Source organism: Benincasa hispida, unplaced genomic scaffold, assembly GCF_009727055.1.
Source record: "Benincasa hispida cultivar B227 unplaced genomic scaffold, ASM972705v1 Contig393, whole genome shotgun sequence".
NCBI lineage: Eukaryota > Viridiplantae > Streptophyta > Magnoliopsida > Cucurbitales > Cucurbitaceae > Benincasa > Benincasa hispida.
The window spans coordinates 80,522-100,164 of NW_024064830.1; the positions used below are offsets into that span (position 1 = coordinate 80,522).

The window sequence follows — 19,643 nt, forward strand, 5'->3', positions numbered from 1 at the left end:
TTCTTGAAAATGAAATATAAGATAGCCTTGGAAATGAGTAGAGGATTTTTTAAAAATAAGCTTGCCGCATCTAAAGGTTATTTTCATAGGTAAAAGAATAAAACCAAAGAACGTCTTAGTCTAACAAATCTAGAATAGGAGGCACTTTGAGAGGTCTAGGTAATGCGTCAAAACTTGTAAGATATATTAGGACGCTAAATATATGCTCGAGGACAAACATTGTTTTAAATTTGGAGGTGTGATAACTTGTAGAAATACAAGTTATTGTATCTCTTTTTCCTAAAACAATTAGGAAAAATCATGAAAAATGCGACAACTTGGCAAGAAAATCATGGAATTAATTATACTATGTGATCGCATATGAACACAATCTCATAATCCAAAAGTTATAAAAATCATGCTTTGTGAATGCAAAAAGTTATTCATGCGATCATAAGATGTCACTGTAGAAGAAAATTCCTGGGGCCAAAATTGGATTCGAATGGTGGGAACACATAGCTTCATGCGATAGAAAGTGACATGATGCATATGACGATAGAGGTCAAATTAGAGTTAGTGGCTGATAAGAAAGCTTCACGGAAGAGCCAATAAACTTCTGACGTGAAGTAGGCGACACATTAGTGTATGGAATTTAATGCACCTTGGGAGTTCAATCGTTAGTGAGAGAAGAATAAGTGTCCCTTGATGCCTATAAATATGCCCGATATTTTCATGCAAAGGGACACAACAAAAAAGACGTTAGAGGAAAATCTGCACAATTTCTTACTTCATAAACACTTCCCTTTGAGCCCTCGTGAAATCTTGAGTGAGAATTCAAGATTTCTTCTAGAAGACAAAGAAGACACTTCATCTTCAGCACAATCTAGCAAGGCAGTCATCCACAGTGCTGGAGGGAGAAAGGAATTACATACCACTGCTTGATTTTCTATTTATATCTCTTTTTCTGTTATTGTTATCATTTATATTGTGCAAAACCTTGAGAAACTTCTTTTTTTTTTTTTTTAATATGAATGCATATATAGTATTTCTTTTTTATCCATCTCTTCACCAGCTACCATGAGCAACTAATTTCTTTATGAGTTGAGAAAAATTATAACTAATATAAACTAAGAAAAGCTTAATCGTGTGTTCAACTTGTTTTATGCATACTTTAAAAACTATTTGAATAAGTCGAAAGATTGTTCTGAATAGAATGAATCTATGCTTGAAAGAGTAAAAGATTTAGACCTCATAAAACAAGAAGAGATTACCTTTAGAGATACAGACATTTTTTGCATCGACACGCATCGCATGCATCCTATAATTTGGATATTGTGGCTATTTGCACTGAAAAATGTTGGTTCTGACTTTTCAGTAATTTGCTTGAATGCATGATTTATGCATTTACTTAGGAATTGTTAGTGAATATTTTTCTCAACTCTACTCTTATTCATTGGAAATCGAAATCTCTTCGCATAGGCTGTTTGCTTACGATTGTGTTTACCATCACACCCACCATTATTTATTTTATTTTAGCAATAGAATAGGAACAAACTTATCGCATACTTAACAAAACAACTCACGTAAAGATCGAAACAATAATTGATAATGCATTGATATAATGCAATCCATGAGTTCGACCCTGGACTCACAAGGATTCAATTGGATTTATACTTAGGTCTAAATAGATAAAACTATGCATTTGTAAGGCATCACATCATAATTAATTCATCGCATAACAAGAATGCATTAAGTACAACTGATCTCTCTAATGAACAATTAGTCACAGTTCAATTATAACTTAACCCCTCTAGAGCTAAGAGAAGGCGAGACACTTCATTGTTCAAGACCCAAAATTAGCCCTTAAGGGAGAAATTTATATAATTACCCTAATAATGGGAAAGAGCGAATTCTTTCTTGTGTAGCTATATTCCCGACTCCCCAATCCGACGAATCCCCAAAATGGTAGGCATATTAAGTTGGTGAATTTGACCACTCTCACCTATACAGATCAAAGGACCACCCTCATAGGCAAGAGTTTACAACTCACTTAGGATAAAGGTCAAGTCACCTATAGTCATCTTGGTGAAATGCAAGTCTCTTCTAGTAACAACGTTATAGAGAGACTAATCATTTCGTGGTCTGATCTTATAGAAACTATTTGCATAGGATACCTCCGCTCACATGTCTTCACATTAATAATCAAGATCAGATCATTTGTAACACTTTACAACAATTGTAACAATTATAAAGCGGGTCGTATTCATAGTATTACGAGGATATGGTACCTAACCTTATCCATCTACTATAGATCATTCAGATTATTACTTAAGCATGATCCAACTGTATGTCACCATATACACGTTTAAGCTACATCGAATAACCTTGAATCTTAGTTTATTGATTTGGGTTAATGCAACTAAATTTCAAATAAAATAACACTTGATTTATTTAGTAAATAATCTGTCTGTACAAATAAAGTTTACAAACTACAAGACCACGAGATTTAGGGTATCAACCCTAAAAAAAATTGACAAACATTAACAAGAAAAACAAATTGTCTCACTGTCTATAATTGATAAATTAATAAACATCAGTGACAAAACAAGTTGTCACACTAAGTATTATTGATAAATTATGACAAAACAAGCTTCTTTAATATCATCAAACAACTGGTGGCAATTTGCATGTCCTACAATTATGGCTATGAACATGACATCGATTGCACTTCAAGTTGCTTTTCCTTTCACCAAACGACAATATTCTTTGTTTTCATGGTCTTCCAAGCGTTTAACTATTGGAGGTAATACATTCACATCAATGTCAACAGAGCTTCAGTCAGAATGATTTCCAATAGGATTAACCAATCCTTTATAGGTTAACAGTTACTGGAAAAATAATAGTCTAACACAAAAGCATAGATATCTAATTTTAGCCCACAGATAACAACATAAGCATTAACACATGGAATCTCCTCCAAATGACAATTTCACGATTTAAAGACCAATTTAACCACAAAATGATCGTCTCCATCAACTACTAGATATTTTTTATTGCTAATAGGATCAACCTGAAAAACAAAATATAATCAACTACGTAATAAAAAAAATTATCGTTGTAAACTAATGGTTAATTTTGTACTTTAAAACTGTTGGGTTTTATGCCCTAAAACTCATAGATAGTAAATGTTATTAATTGACCGTCATCAATAAAGAGTTATAAATGTTAATTCAATAAATGTCGTTGTTTGCGTTATTTGTCTATTTTGTCTTAATAATCTTAAATCCAATAAACTAACATCTAAGGTTACCTTATGAGTCTTAAACTATATGTGGAGACACATACATGAATCAATGCTCAAGATACAACCTGAAGGGTCTATAGTATAGGGATAAGATTGGACATCTTATCCTGATAACACTATGGATACGACCCACTTTATATTTAATACAAACACAATAATCCAACGCGTTTGTGTAGTTGGCATGTGAGTGAGGGTATCCTATACAATGACGCATAAGACTGGACCGCGAAATAGTAACTACTAGATGTAACACCATTAACAGTTAGTTTCCTATTTCAATAAGATGACCTAAGCAACTTAGTCTTAATTCTAAGTATATTATGAACTTCTATTCATGAGAGATTTTCCTTTGATTGGGTAAGGGTCATCGACCCAATATGTCTATCATTTTGTGGACAAGAACCGAGTGGGGAGTGTTAGGATTGGTGTTTTAATTCTCTCGGAGTCTCGTTGTTTGTAATTATACACATTGTTTTATGAATAAAATAACTGTTATTTCATTCTGGCATTTACTCATATCCAATAAAGAAAGTTCCATAGTTATCTTTGTAAACTTAAGCATGTATATGAGATATACAAGTGGATCATGCCTTAAGTGATAACCTAAATAAATCTGTAGTATAAGAATTAAGGTGAGATACCTGATCCTGGTGACACTACAGATACAGACCGCTTTGTAGAGGTTTACAAGTGTTGTAAACTACTACAGATGGTAGATCTTGACCATTCATGTGGAGACATGTGAGCGGGGGTGTCCTATACAAGGAGTTTGTATAAGACGAACCACAAGATGACTAGACTCTGTATATAACGTCGTTGATACTGGAGACTTACATTTCACCTAAACGATTATAGGTGACACGACCTTAATCTTGAGTGTTTTGGGAACTCCTACCTTTGAGGGCGGTTCTTTGATTAGTATGGATGAGAGTGGCTAGATTGCCAATTCAACATGCCTAACTTGTTGGGGACTTGTTTGATTTGAGAGCTGAGAACTCAATACATAAGATCGAATTCACTCCTTCCACAAAGCAGGGGTAAGTAGATAGGTTGCTCCTTTAAGGGCTGATTTTGGGGCTTAAACATAGTGGCCACAACTTCTCTTTGAAAGAGAGGACTCGGTCATAGTAGGACTATGACTTAAGTTCATTAAAGGATTCAGTTTTACTTAAGGAGTTAGATGTAACTACAGGGGTATAACGGTTATTGGACGAGTTATACTTACGAGTGATATGTGAAGGGTTGTCGCACTTTTGATTGGTTAAGATGGACACATAATATATCTGTAGTAAGGAGAGTTCAGTTGTCGGTCTTTAGTGGAGTGCCTAGCAGTTAACGGATGGTGAATCCCATGACTAAAGAGTTTAGTCAATTATTCACGTACCAATCGAGTGAGAGGTTATTGGTGGTTTCATGGTAACTGTGAGATAAAAGAAAAAAAATGTTTTCCTAATTTTAGTAAAAGAATGAAAAGAAAAAGGATTTGTAAAATTTGTTGATTTGAGATTTTCAATCTTGGAAAATACTCACAGAGAAGTTGTCAAGTAAATCAGATTTACTAAGCGACAGCTTGGAGTTAGCTAAACGATCGTGAGTGTTTTTACACGATAGACACTCAACTAGATGATGAGCTAAACAATCGCATAGCTTTTGCTAGACGATCGTATAGATTTTACTAAACGATTGGGCATCGACCTATATAATAGGTTGTTACATCTCCCACTTGCTCAATCATTTACACGATTGTGGTTCCTCCTGTTTTTTGTCTCTAACCAAGTCCACACAGAGCCCACCCTCTGGATTCTCACACCGAGAATACCAAGGTAACCTTCTTGGTGGTGTCATACTCAAATCGACACTGTCGAGGTTTTGTGGAGACCGTTTGCGGTGTTTGGGATGTTCGTGACCTTGGCGATCGCTTAGTTTGAATGCATGGTGTTCATGCAGTGTAGCAGTCGTGTTGGACGAATGTTAATATGTTTTTTTGTTGCTGTGGTCGAGCGTTCGTGATCAACAAACTTGAAGATGAGTTTGCAAAGGTTTGTTCATTTTTGTTCTTGATCTGTAGTAAAGCATTTGTAATTTCTATTTTATGCATAATTGCATGTTTCCGTTTGTGATTGTAATTGTAATGTTCATATACGATTGAAATTTGGAACGATTCTTTCGCTGCTCATGGAAATCCTTGTGTCTGATTTCCTTCAATTGGTATCGGAGCCAGGTTGTTCTGATATTCCAAATTTTAAGTCTGTTTTGTACTTCTTTTACATTCGTGATGGGTTTTCTGCACTTGTGTTTAATTGTTAAATACTTTTATGGATGGAGTTGATGAATGTTTTGAAGGAAATCGGACATGAGGATTTCCATGAGCAGCGAAAAGATCTTTCCAAATTTCATTTTTATATGAACTTTAAAATTACAATCACAAATGGAAACATGCAGTTATGCATAAAATAAAAATTACAACATGCTTTACTACAGATCAAGGGAGGAATCAACAAACCTTTATAGACTCATCTTCTAGTTCCTCGATCACGAACACTCGATCACAGCAACATAGCAACACACGAATGTTTTTCTAACATGACCACTACACTGTACGAACACCGCGCACTCAAACTAAGCGATCGTCAAGATCATGAACACCCCGAAGACCACGATCGGCCTCCACAGAACCTCGACAGTGTCAAGTTGAGTATGACACCACCAAGAAGGTTATCTTGGTATTCTCGGTGTGAGAATCCAGAGGGTGGGCTCTGTGTGGACTTGGTTTGAGGCAGAAAATCGAGGAATCACAATCGTGTAAATGATTGAGGAAGTGGGAGATGGAACAACCTATCGTATTGGTCGATGCCCAATCATTTAGGAAAAGCTATGCATCGTCTAACAAAAGTTATGCGATCGTTTAGCTCATCGCTTAGCTGAGTGTCTATCGTGTAAGAACACTCTACGATCGTTTAACTAACTCCAAACTATTTCTTAGTAAATCTTATTTACTTGACAACTTCTCCGTGAGAATTTTCCGAGAGTGGAACTCTCAAAACAACATTTTTGCAAATCCTTTTTGTCAACCTTACTAAAATTAGGAAAACATTTTTTTTTTATCTCATGGTTACCATGAAACCACCAATAACCTCCCACTCAATTGGTTATAAGAGAAAAGAAGATAATTATCCAATAATTAATATTATTATAAATATAAATGATAACTAACTTACCATAATATATTTATTACCTATAGTTTTAATATTTCATCTCATGAAACATATAAACCATGCTCTTTTTCTATTCCATGGCTTTTAATGTAAATCTCATTTACATTAATCCTCCACTTGATGTATCTCATACACCATACCGATCATATCATATATAATCGAATTATCTCTTATCAATTTGAACATTTCAAATAAACACCAAGAGCTTATCCTCAACTTGAATCCATTAAGTTACCAAAGGGACCTTATGGACCTGTAGCTCAAAGCTCCAACGGTACGTGAATAACTGACTAAACTTTTTAGTCACGGGATCCACCATCCATTAACTGCCAGGCACTCCACTAAAGACCGACACCAGAACTCTTCTTATCACAAATATATTATGTGTCCATCTTAACCAATCAACAGTGCGACAATCCTTCACAGATCGCTCGTAAGTACAGCTCGACCAATAACCGTTATGCCCCTGTAGTTACTTCTAATTCCTTAAGTGCCATTGAATCCTCTGATGAATATAAGTCATAGTCCTACTATGACCAAGTTCTCTCTTCCAAAAAGAAGCTGTGGCCACTATGTTCAAGCCCCGGAATCAGCCCTTAAGGGAGCAATCTATCTACTTACCTCTGCTTCAAGCAAGGAGTGAATTTCATCTTGTGTAAGTGAGTTTCTAGCTCTCAGAACAGACAAATCCCCAAAAAGGTAAGTATGTTGAGTTGGAAATCTAGCCACTCTCACCCATACTAATAAAAGGACCGCCCTCAAAGGCAAGAGTTTCCAAAACACTCAGGATTGAGGTTGTGTCACCTATGGTCGTTTAGGTGAGATGTAAGTCTCTAGTATCAACGACGTTATATACAGAGTCTAGTCATCTCGTGGTCCAGTCTTATACAAACTCTTTATATAAGACACCCCCGCTCGCATGTCTCTACATGAATGATCAGGATCTACCATCTATAGTAGTTTACAATACTTACAAACCTCTATAAAGCGGGCCGTATCCGTAGGTATCCCACCTTAATCCTTATACTACAGACCTATTTAGGTTACCACTTAAGGCATGATCTACTTTTCTATCACATATACATGGTTAATTTTTCATAAGATAGAGTAAATGCCAGAATGAAATAACAGTTATTTTGTTCATAAAACAATGTGTATAATTACAACAACGAGACTCTGGGAGAATTAGGACACCAATCCCAACATATTTATGGATTTAATTGCCTTTGTTTAAAGCTTCCTACAAGTAAAAGTGTTAATTTGTAAGAGCCCATGTATTTTTGGGTGTAATTAACATGCTATCGAGTTTGTAATTCAAAGAGTTTGAGTTAGTCGAGTCGTTCATGATGAAGTTTCGAAGTATGGTGATGCGGTTCTCAACAAGGAAGATGATCAAGAGTTGGTCGTATCGTGTAGCTTAAGGTAAACGATCGTTGGGATTTATCTTAAATATTCTCTATCGCGTAGCGTTGGTTGTCCGATTGCGTAGATGATTGTAGTGGGAGCATTTGATGCTCATCGTTTAGAAGAAGGTGCATGTTAGATGGTCATTTAGTAAGTATACTTCATCACTTAGTTACTACCTACACGATCGCGCGGTATACGATACAAAGGCGTTCGCTAAGCGATCGTTTAAGCGATGGTGTTTTGTCGATTGTAATAATAATACAAGATGAAATTCACTCATTCCTACCTTAAGGGTAAGTAGATAAATGTTCCCTTAAGTAGACTTGAACAAAGGGCCATACCCTTTCATTGGCCCAAGAGGGATTTCTGTTTATTTGTTGGACCATAAATAGGTTGTTCACTAGAGGAGCACTGGTACTTAAAGAATCAGAGGTAACCTAAGGGTAAAATGGTTATTTGACCCAGTTGGAGTTGCGAACACTTGTGAAGGACTAACCTTTTGTTATTGGTCTATATCCATGGACATAGAAATATATTTGTACTGAGAAGAGTGTAGTTGTGGGTCTTTAGTGGAGTGTACCCATAGTTAACGAATATGGATTAACTTGGTCAATGAGTTTAGCCAATTAATCTTATATCGTTGGAGCTTCTGATCTATAGGTCCACCAGATCCTCTTGTTAGCTCACTAGAGAATATTTAAAATGAATGATTTGATTTGTTCAAATTAATTTGAGGAAACCATATATTAATGTGATTAATATATAATTGATTATGCATATGATCTATAATTCAAATTAAATTGGAAAGTAATGTTTGAATAAGATTCAGTTAGTTAATTCAAGTGAATTAGAGAGGTATTGCACATATATATACGATGTTTCTGATAATTAAATATACATACATTAAATTAGATTTAATAGTTATTTAATTAATGTGTAAATTAAATTAAATAAGTGTTATTTAATTATGCTAATTAATTAAATAAGTGTTATTTAATTAATTAATTATAGAAAAGGAAAATAGGAAAAAGATTAGGAAAAGGGCTTGACACTTCTCTATATAAAGACCTCCCTATGGTCCCTTTGTGAGACACTAACATGGATATTGACAATACACAACACACAAGTGTTATTGTACAAAATTTTTCCTAAGCCACAAAGAAAATTCTCTCTACTCTCTAGGAGTCTTTTCTCCTCTCCCTCTCCCAATAATTGGATACCACATATTCCTCTATTAGAATCCTAGGTTATTCTAGTGGTAGTGTTTGAGATTGTTCACAAAATTGTTCATGATCAAGATCGTTGGAAGAGTCGTTCGTTGGAACTTAAAAAAGATTATTCGTAAAGCTTGAGAATCTACTAAGATAAGAATGGTTCTAATCTTTTTCCTTAGAGCATGCTATATTACATGTTTATATTTTGTTTTAGTATACTGAATTTGTTCATGTAAAAATCGAATTGTAGGATGCAAGGCGTTCTCACAAAACGCTTCCACTACGGGATTCGATCCCTTCAGAAGCTTCTTGACTGATTGTGTTGCTCTCACAACTCAGACTATGCCTAACTAGTCAAAAATAATCTTCATGGATAATGTTGTTTGACATTTTTCGTAAAACCAAATTTGAAGTATTTCTCTAATGGAATCAAGTAAAGATGCAACAAAGAGATCTCTAGGCTCTTTCAAAATATTATTCAAGCACTATGAAATATTTGTAGTCATTAAATTATACATTTTTCCTAGAATACGCGCATACCCACTTCTCAAAACCAACTTTACTGAGATATTCTCGAATAGTAGGATATATCGATTCCATCCATTTCATATAAGACTCAGACTTATCAATTGTATACACTTTTTCACAGCTAAAAATATGTTATCAATTAAAGAACCCTTATAAGTCAACTTCATATTTTGCAAAAGATGTCGTTGACAAACATAATACTCAACAGTTGGAAAAACATTCATAACACCTTTTGAAATGCTAAGATATCGATCAGAAATAATAATAATCCTTTTCCTATCACCAAAACTGTTCTTTATATTCGAAAAAAACCATTTCCATGATGCACCATTTTCAAAGTTAACAATACTAAAAGTAAGAGAAAAATCTTATTGTTACCATCAACTGTTGAAGCCATCAAAAGATTTCCAGCATATTTACATTTCAAGAACGCGTCATCAATAGATATATTGGGTCCGCCATGTTTCCAACCCTCAATTGACACTCCAATAGCCATATAAAAATGCTTAAAATACTCATTCATGTTAGCTTCATAGGTCGTGAATGTACCTAAAATAAGATAAACATAAAAACAAATAGTTAAGTAAGCTTATGAAAGATGTATAATTGATTGGTGTCTATGAGTGATAGCTTTTATCACTAGTTGGAGTCTATCACCGATAGCTTCCATCATTTTCATGTTATAATTAATAGAAGCTACTAGTGACAGACTCCTAATAGTGATAGAAGCTATCACTGATAGATCATGCAACCTCGTCAATAAGTTGGAAGCAAAAAGATAAACATAGATTCCTTTCTTCTAACTTCATAAAAAAAAATTTGGAATCAAAGCATATGATTCAAGTGCATCACCTTTCAAAGACTTCATTATTTGCTCTTTTTCCCTCCATGCTTTATAATAGCTAACATTGACTCCAAATTTCTTACGGACTTTATTTATAATATCATTAGGAGTTGAGGTATGAGGAAGACTAAATCTAAAATCATTTTTCAAACATTCAGCTATTAAGGACGAAGAAATTTACCTATAGAGGTCTGAACACTTTTTATAGAACAATCATGAATATTAATAAACTCTCTAAGAATCCACAAAACACTTCCAAACACGAACTAATGACAATGCGACAATCAAAAGATGTCTTGTATTGTGTTCTTTAACTAAAGCCAAAAACCAAGCTACATTCTTATTTTCATTAATTTCAACTACATTTTGAACTTCATTCATAACAAAATCTAATAAAGTTGATAATTCTATAGAAGAAGTAGATGCATTCAAACAAATCTCCTTCACTATTAAATCGAAAAAATTTTCAAAAACCATTACATCATCTAATAAAACTCCAGTAAATTTGTAATTCACATAACAATGTTTTTCATTCCATATTCCACTATGAAAAATAACTATTGGAATGACCATGTTTTAAAATTCCTGTGAAAGTAAAACAAAAATTCATGAATAACAATATCAATAAGTTATGATATCTATCAAAGGCAAATATCAATCTATCACTGTCACTGATACCAATCTATAACTAGGCATATCTTTTAACTAATATCAACAAGAAACAGTGAGCACATAAAAAATGATAGCAGTGGCATATATTCTATCAGTGATAGTCACTATCAATGATAGCCAACTTATGTTCCTATTGATGAGAGCAGCTTCTAAACCCTAAGTTAATATAGTGAAGATTGCATAAAATCATAAATGACAAACAAAAAGCTAAGGTAGCCGTAATATCAAACCTAAAAAACATCAAAATACACTGGTATGTTTCTACATATATTATACAATATCAAAGAAAATATCAAAGAAAAGAGTGAAGAATACAAACCTCAAAATCATTAAACAAAAGAGTGAAGAATACAAACCTCAAAATCATTAAACAAAAGAGTGAAGAACACAAACCTCAAAATCATTAAAGGAAGGAGTGAAGAATGCAATATTTTAGTTAATTGATCAAACCTCAAAATATCAAAGAAAATAGTGAAGAACACAACGAAGAAAGCAAAACATTAAAGCACAACAAACTCCCCTCACAATCCACTCCATTCACAGTGAGTTGAAGAAATCATTATGCTCTTGAGAAAAAGAGAAAGAAAAGAGTAAGTGAATTGAAGAAATTGAAAAAAAAAAAAAACAAAAAACCAAATATAAAAAAAGAATGCAAAAAGAAAACAAACTCATAATCGAAGATGCAAGGGTGAAAAGGAAAACGAACTCACAATCTGAAGACAGAGAAACTGAATCGAAGAGGAAGCAATGGGAAAAGGAAAGAAAAGGAAAGGAAAACAGAGATGCATGGCTGATAGATCAAAAAGAAAGAAAAGGGAAAAGTAAAAAAGGGAAATTAATAAAAGAAAAGTTAATAGCCGAGCGTATAATTGAGGGTAGATTTGGAATTTTTAAAAATCATAGGGTGACCGGTCAATATTTGCCATATTAGCAAATATTTTTAAAATGTACCATATTTTAAGATTATTTTCCTATTTGTATTATTTGGTACAAAATTCCTATTTTAAAGCTATAGATCATAATTTATATTCAATCTAAAAAACATATAATAATCTTAGACATATCCCGTGGGTATATTGCATACAATAGTATTTAGAAATCACATAAACTAATAAATTAATCAAAATAATTAGTTACATAAGCTTTCATTTTCTAGAAATTTTGTTAATAGGAGTTATATTTGTTATAGTTGGTCATTTGTATATAGTTTATTAGTTTGAACTATGGTCGAAGTCATTAGTCGTTAGTGGGTAACATGTCACTAGTTATAAATGTATTTAATCACACGTGAAGAATGAATATAACATGCCCAAATTAAATTATTCTCCTGTGTGTTTGTATTTTTCTCTAAATTTAATATAATATTAAAGCAATAGGACAAATCTCTCTCTTTCTCTATTTTTTTTTTCTAACTCTAAATATAAATTATGTAGGTTCAAACGTTTTAACTTAAGAATTTATGTTAGTTGGCCTATTCTCAATAGTTAGGGTCTCTTTAAATTGACTAGAAAAAAAAATATTTATTTAATCTCTAAAATAAAAGTGATATAAAATGCATTTTGAAAATGTTTCAAAATCTATTTTAAGTGGTTACCAAACATTTTAACTTTTTTTCAAAATGACTTATTTTGACATTTAATTAGAGCGAAACATGGACTTTTGAGCAATTAACAGAAAATATGGATGTTCATGAAGCGAGTTGGTGACAAAGGAGATGGTTTTCCCATCCCAATCTTCTCTCCGTTCAAATTTCCATATCTTCATAAAATTCTCTATTTAATTTTGTGTAGTCAAGACAATGATTCTCTACAAAAGATTTAGAATGGTCGGTAAATTATATTTTTTTGTTATTTTGATTCTTGCAACCCAGGTTACACCCATATTCATGTATCTCCTTCAGTTTTAGAAGAAAAAAATTTAAATACATATTTTTTTTTTTTAAAAAAAAGAAAATTTTGTCATGTCACAATGTGTCAAGTTGTAATAGAAATTTGGATGGACGATGCAAAAATAGATGCACCACGAAAACACCTAAATATATATTTTTTAAACATATAACCTTTTCTATAACATTTTCCATTTCTTGACCGTATGTTTCTCATATGTATACATACATAATCTATACGCATTCTTACTGAGATAAAAATATAAAAAATAAAATAAAAACACTTAAGAATAAGAGAAGTTATAACTAGCTTAAACGATGGAGTGTTTAAGAGGTTTTTTTTTTTTTTTTTTTTTTTTAGAAAATAACTGGCTTAAACGATGGAGTGTTCCTTCTTTCTCTTTTTAACTCAAGTCTCGTTTAGTAATCATTTTAACCATGTTAGATAACCATTTGATTTTTTGTATTTGTTTTCGAAAATTAAACTTATTTCATCCACTATTCTTACAATGATTTGCATCTTTCTTAAATACAATGGTTGAATTCTTAGCCAAATTCCAAAAACTACTTTTTTTAGTTCTCAAAATTTGACTTGATTTTTTAAACCATAGAAGAAAAGTAAATAACAAATGAAGAAATTTGGAGGTAAAAGTAGTGTCCATAGGCTTAATTTTAAAAAAACAAAAAACAAAATGATTACCAAATGGGTGTTTTTGTTTTTGAAAATTAAGTCTACGGGCACTACTCCACCCTCTAAAATTTCTTCCTTTGTTATCTACTTTTTACTAATGGTTTAAAAAACTAAACCAAATTTTGATAACTAAAAAAGAAGCTTTCAAAAAATTGTTTTTGTTTTTAAATTTGACTAAGAATTCAACTATTATACTTAATAAAGATGCAAATCATTGTAAGAAACGTGATTGAAATATGCTTAATTTTAAAAAAGAAAAATAAAAACCAAATAGTTACCAAACAGGATCTTAATGATTGTGAAGAAGTCTGTGTAAATTAAAATAATGGCAATTTGTTATATATTTATACATATAAATTGCCCTTTTTAAAAGTGTTGTATCCATAAGTATATATTGATAATTAAGCAAGATACATATGTACTATAGAGTTTTCAAAGAGAAATGCCCAAAATGCATGTTTGGGTGTACCTCTAATTAATCACATCTCATTCTATTAATATATATATATATATATATATTTTGATGATATTTCACTTCAAAGAGCCTAGAGAAAGTAAACATCGCGATACTAACGTTCAATAATAACCTAAGTTTTGATGATTATATACCATTGATTTTCAAATTTATAGGAATAATAATTCATTGACTTGTACGACAATTTTTAATTTTTATATTACTAATTAGATATTTATACTTTTTAACTTTAATTTTCAGTTTTATTTTTATATGAGTATTCCTCGAGACTTTCATTTGGAGTTCATATTTCTTAATGGTAAATAATAATAATAATAATAAATTAGTACAACGCATTTGTTTTTGTTATATTTGACCACATTCGTTAAAAGAAAAAATTAAAAAAAAAAAAACTTTATTAGCTTTTTATAGTAGAATAATTATCGAGATGAAAAATTGAACTTCTGACTTAATCAAATGAGAGAATGATCTATTATATATACCAAACACGAAAAGAATTGAGCATCATATACATTAAAAAAACATTCTTAACTAAACATGTTTTAACTATATATGACTACTCTTTTCTATTTATTAATTGTGGAACACAATGACTATACTAAATTATGTTTACGTGTATGTTAGAGTTCACAACTATATAATTTCTTTTATCTATTAATAATAAATGCTACTAAGACTAATGAATTAACGTAGGATAAATTTTATTAATATTTCAAAAAGTTGTAAGAGAAATGAGAAATTGATAATAACGATCATAATACAAGGGGGAACCAATTTTTATCATTGCTTTGACAAAGTTGTGGTAAAATGTTACGACTTTTCTCCATTGTTGTAGTTACCAATTTTAACCAAATAAAATAAATCTACTCATTTTAATGAAAACAAGCCATAAAAAAAATCAACCGACAAAATTATGCCCAAATAAATTAATACACAAAGCAAACCCTGAAATAAATTCTTAATATTCATAGATGTCGGCAAAAATTCAATCTTTGAACCGGTGGGGTAAGAAAAACTTCTAATGGTTATAAAACAATAGAATAAAGAACAAAGCAGAGAGAAAAGAAAATAGAGAGTGAATGTATTATCTATTCAATTGTATATCTCAAAGGTCTTAATAACCAATACTTATAGAGTTTACAAGATATGAAAAAGGTAAATATATGGAGAAGATAATAGAGAAGATATTGATATTTGGAAATAATATCTGGAGATATATAATCTATGGACATCTATATCTAAATGGAATATTTATAACACTCTCCTATAGATGTCCATAGTGTATAGAATATATCTCGTTAAGACCTTATTAAGAAATACTCAACGAGATGAAAACCTAGTGAAGGAAAAAAAGTACATCATTCATATATTTTAATAACTGTCTTATTAAAAACCTTGCTAGGAAAACCATAGTCAAGGGAAAAAGAGTGCAGCACATTTACTTTCCCTCATGAAAAAATCACTTGATACTCTTGGTTATCACATACAAATGTTGTGTTTTAACTTTTCAAGTGTTGTTGTAGGCAACACCTTCGTTAATAAGTCTCCCAAGTCGTCTTTTGAATATATTCGTTGAATAGTGATGTTGGTACTTTATGCTTTATCATCTTCATATAAGAACACTATTGGCTAGTCTCATACATCATCAAGATTTTAACATAATTTAAAGTAGTTGTTATGATTTGCTTCATAAACTATGATATAAAAATTATTCTCTATGTACTAAGTAACCTGGTTAAGATCTAGTGCTTATGGGTTAGATAAGTAACTTACATCTTCACAATCAACTAGATCACAATTAAATTTATGATAATAAAATAAATCCATGTAAACTAATTCTCAAATAAAAGCATAACATATGTTTAACTCTACTCCAATATCTTTCTTTGGAGGAATATTATATTTATGCTACGATAGGTAGAGTATAAACTAGTAAAATTATAAGTGCACTTATTTCAAAAAAATATATATATATGGTTCTTCTGGACCTAAAGTTCTTTATTATCTTTATGTTATTAGATGATATAAATTTTTACACCAAGTGAATGAACTATCATAAGAATGTTCAGTGGTGGAACTAGTCCATATAAGATCTTATTGTTAGCATAATTACTTTAAATCTATATTAAATAGATATAACCCTAGGATCATTTATGCTAAATTGTTAAGAATAACATACTAGATTCCAACTCAAAATTGACGACAATTATAAGGCAACTATTGTCTTCCTCCACCAAAACTCCAGATGCCCTAAGTGAAATCTCTTTCTAGATTGGATTAAAGAGAGACTGCTTGCTATATTGGGGACCATAGTCCTAAGGTCTCTTTATATACTAGTTCAATTAAGGTTCCCATTAAACCCTAATTAACTAAAAATGAGCTTCTACCCACTAAGTCCATACTCAATTAGGAATCTAGGGTCTTAATTAATTAGATCACATAATATGACCAATCTAATAAAATAATCCAATGTGATAAAATATCAATCTACATATATAGTTTATAGTTTAATTATACGTATTATTATAAAATATGTCTAACAATCTCCCACTTGGGCTATGTCTGTGTACCTAATGTATTTAAATCACATCAACTTTAAGCACGCAGAAATAGGTTATTTCAATAATAGAATTTTCCTTTAGTTCAATCGGGTCCATCTTCTGTATTAGCACGGAATCAAGGCGACTTTGGTCACTACCCCTATAACTAAACCTTCCTTGATCACCAATTCTAATACATTCAATGACATAGATCAAGTATGGATGGATAACATGAAAACTACATGCAAAGTAATCTAGATCATGCCTATTTCCAATGGGTTTGAATTCCTTAGTGAGATCATTCTTAAAAACTTTATGTTAAATCACATGCATGATAAACAAGTTCAAATAAAAACATAAACCATCAACTTTATTCTATATAGAAAATAAATTAAGGTCAAAGAACATTTTCAATAACAAACTTTCACTAAATTATGGAATCAGAAAAGTGACTAACACCCATGTGAGCAACATGCTCATGAAAAAATTTAGGTGGTAAACCTTTAGTCAATGGATCTACCACCATAGAGTTTGTTCCTATGTGTTCTATCAAAATTTGACCATTCTGAACTCTTTCTTTAACAACCAGAAACTTCACGTTTACATGCTTTGACTTCGATTGCTTTTGTTGTTGTTGGAAGACATCCCTATCGACTTATGGTCACAAAATAATTTTAGTGGTCTTTCTATGCCAACCACTATCTGCAGCCCAGTGACAAAACTTCGCAACCATATTCCATGACACCTCATAACATGTTATAAACTTCGTAGCCATGGAAGAAGAAGCCATCAGTGTTTGTTTAACACTTTTCTAGGATACAGCTCCTCCAGCCAACATGAAGGTATAGCCTGAAGTGGATCGTAAGTCTCGTCATCCAACATAATCAAAATCATAATACCCAATGATTTCCAAAAATTCTGATCTCTGATAACTAAGCATATAATCTTTTGTTCTCTGTAAATACCTCACAATCTGTTTGGCTACTTTCCAATGATCCTCAAATATCTACCTAACACTTCAACTATGAACACAATATCTAGACGTATACATACTTGAGCGTACATTAGACTTCCAACAACCGATGCATAGGGAACCTTCTGCATCTCCTTAGTCTCGAGTACAGTCTTGAGGCATTGACCTAAATGAAATTTATCACCTTTAGCCACCAGGGTGTCTCCTGGTGTACAATCTTTCATGTCAAATCTACGTAAAATCTTTTCAATGTAGTTCTTTTGTGATAATCTCAAAATACCTTGAGAAGATCTTAAAATATTTCAATTTCTAATATAAAAGAAGCATCATCAAGATCCTTCATCTTAATATGAGTATGTTATTGACATATTGATGGGATCGAATCCTGCAGCGGAAGCATTGTGAATGCCTTGCATCCCGTAATTCCATTTTTACATAAACAAACTTAGTATACTAAACATAATATAAACATGTAATATAGCATGCTTTAGGGAAAAATATTAGAACCATTCTAAACTTTGTAGATTCCCAAGCTTCACGAACAATCCTTTTTAAGTTCCAATGAACGATTCCTCCAACGATCTTGATCACGATCAATTTCTTAAAAAATCTTGAACACTACCTTGAGAATAATCTTGTTATTCTCTAGGATTCTAATAGAGGAATAGGTGGTATCCAACTATTGGGAGAGGAAGAAGAGAAAAGGATTTTGGAGAGTAGAGAGGATTCTCTTCGTGGTTGAAGGAAAATTTTGCACAATAACATTTATGTGTTGTATATTGTCAATGTTTTTTTTTTTCTGTGTCTGTGTCTCCCAAAGGGGCCATAGGGGGGTCTTATATAAAGAAGGGTCAAACCTTTTTCCTATTTTGCTTTTCCACAATTAATTAATTAAATAACACTTATTTAATTTAATTTACACATTAATTAAATAACTATTTATATATTAAATCTAATTTAGCTGTATGTGTGTATATATATATATATATATATATATATATAATATATATATATATATCATAAACATCGTATGTATATGCTGTAAATATACCTCTCTATTAATTAATTCTTTTTTAATCTAATTCTCTTGAATTAATTAATTGAATTTTATTCAAATATTACTTTCCAATTTAATTTGAACTAAATCATATCCATAATCAATTATATATTAATCACATTAATATATGGTTTCCTCAAATTAATTTGAACAATTCAAATCATCCCTCTTAAATATCCTCTAGTAATTTAACAAGAGGACCTAGTGGACCTGTAGATCAGAAGTTTCAACGATATAAGATTAATTGGCTAAACTCATTTACCAAGTTAATCAATATTCGTTAACTATAAGTACACTTCATTAAAGACCCACAGTTGCACTCTTCTTACTACATATATATTTATGTGTGCACAAGTATAGACCAATAAGTGCAAGTTAGTCTTTCACGAGTATTCGTAACTCCAACTGGGTCAAATTACCATTTTACCCTCGGGTTACCTATGACTTCTTAAGTACTAGTGCTTCTCTAATGAACAACTTGTTTATGGTCTGACCAATAAACAAAAACCTCTTTCGGGCCAATGAGAGGGTAGGACCCTTTGTTCAAGTTTCGGACACACCACTTAAGGAAACATTCATCTATTTACTCTTAAGATAGGAAGGAGTGAATTCCATCTTGTATTATTATGTTCCTAGTTCCTTATTCGATCTTGTCCCCAAAATGGTAGGCATATTGGGTTGGCGAACTGGCCACCCTCACCCATAAAAATAAAAGAACAATCTCTCGTGAACAGAAGCTCATAGTATACTCAGAAATAAGACTAAGTTACCTAGATCATCCTATTGAAATAGAAACCTAACTAGTTAACGATGTTACATCTAGTGGTTACTATTTTGTAGTTCGGTCTTATGCAAACTG

General features: G+C 31.9%; 1 long non-coding RNA gene across 1 annotated transcript; it reads right to left on the bottom strand.

Moving 5' to 3' along the window:
• Nucleotides 1-2,452: 2,452 nt before the first annotated feature.
• On the bottom strand, nucleotides 2,453-11,915 carry LOC120069419. The gene is made up of 3 exons (XR_005479529.1): nucleotides 11,874-11,915; nucleotides 10,026-10,196; nucleotides 2,453-2,773 (listed from the first exon to the last, which is right to left on the bottom strand). It is a non-coding gene; the product is annotated as an uncharacterized LOC120069419 (long non-coding RNA).
• Nucleotides 11,916-19,643: the final 7,728 nt, after the last annotated feature.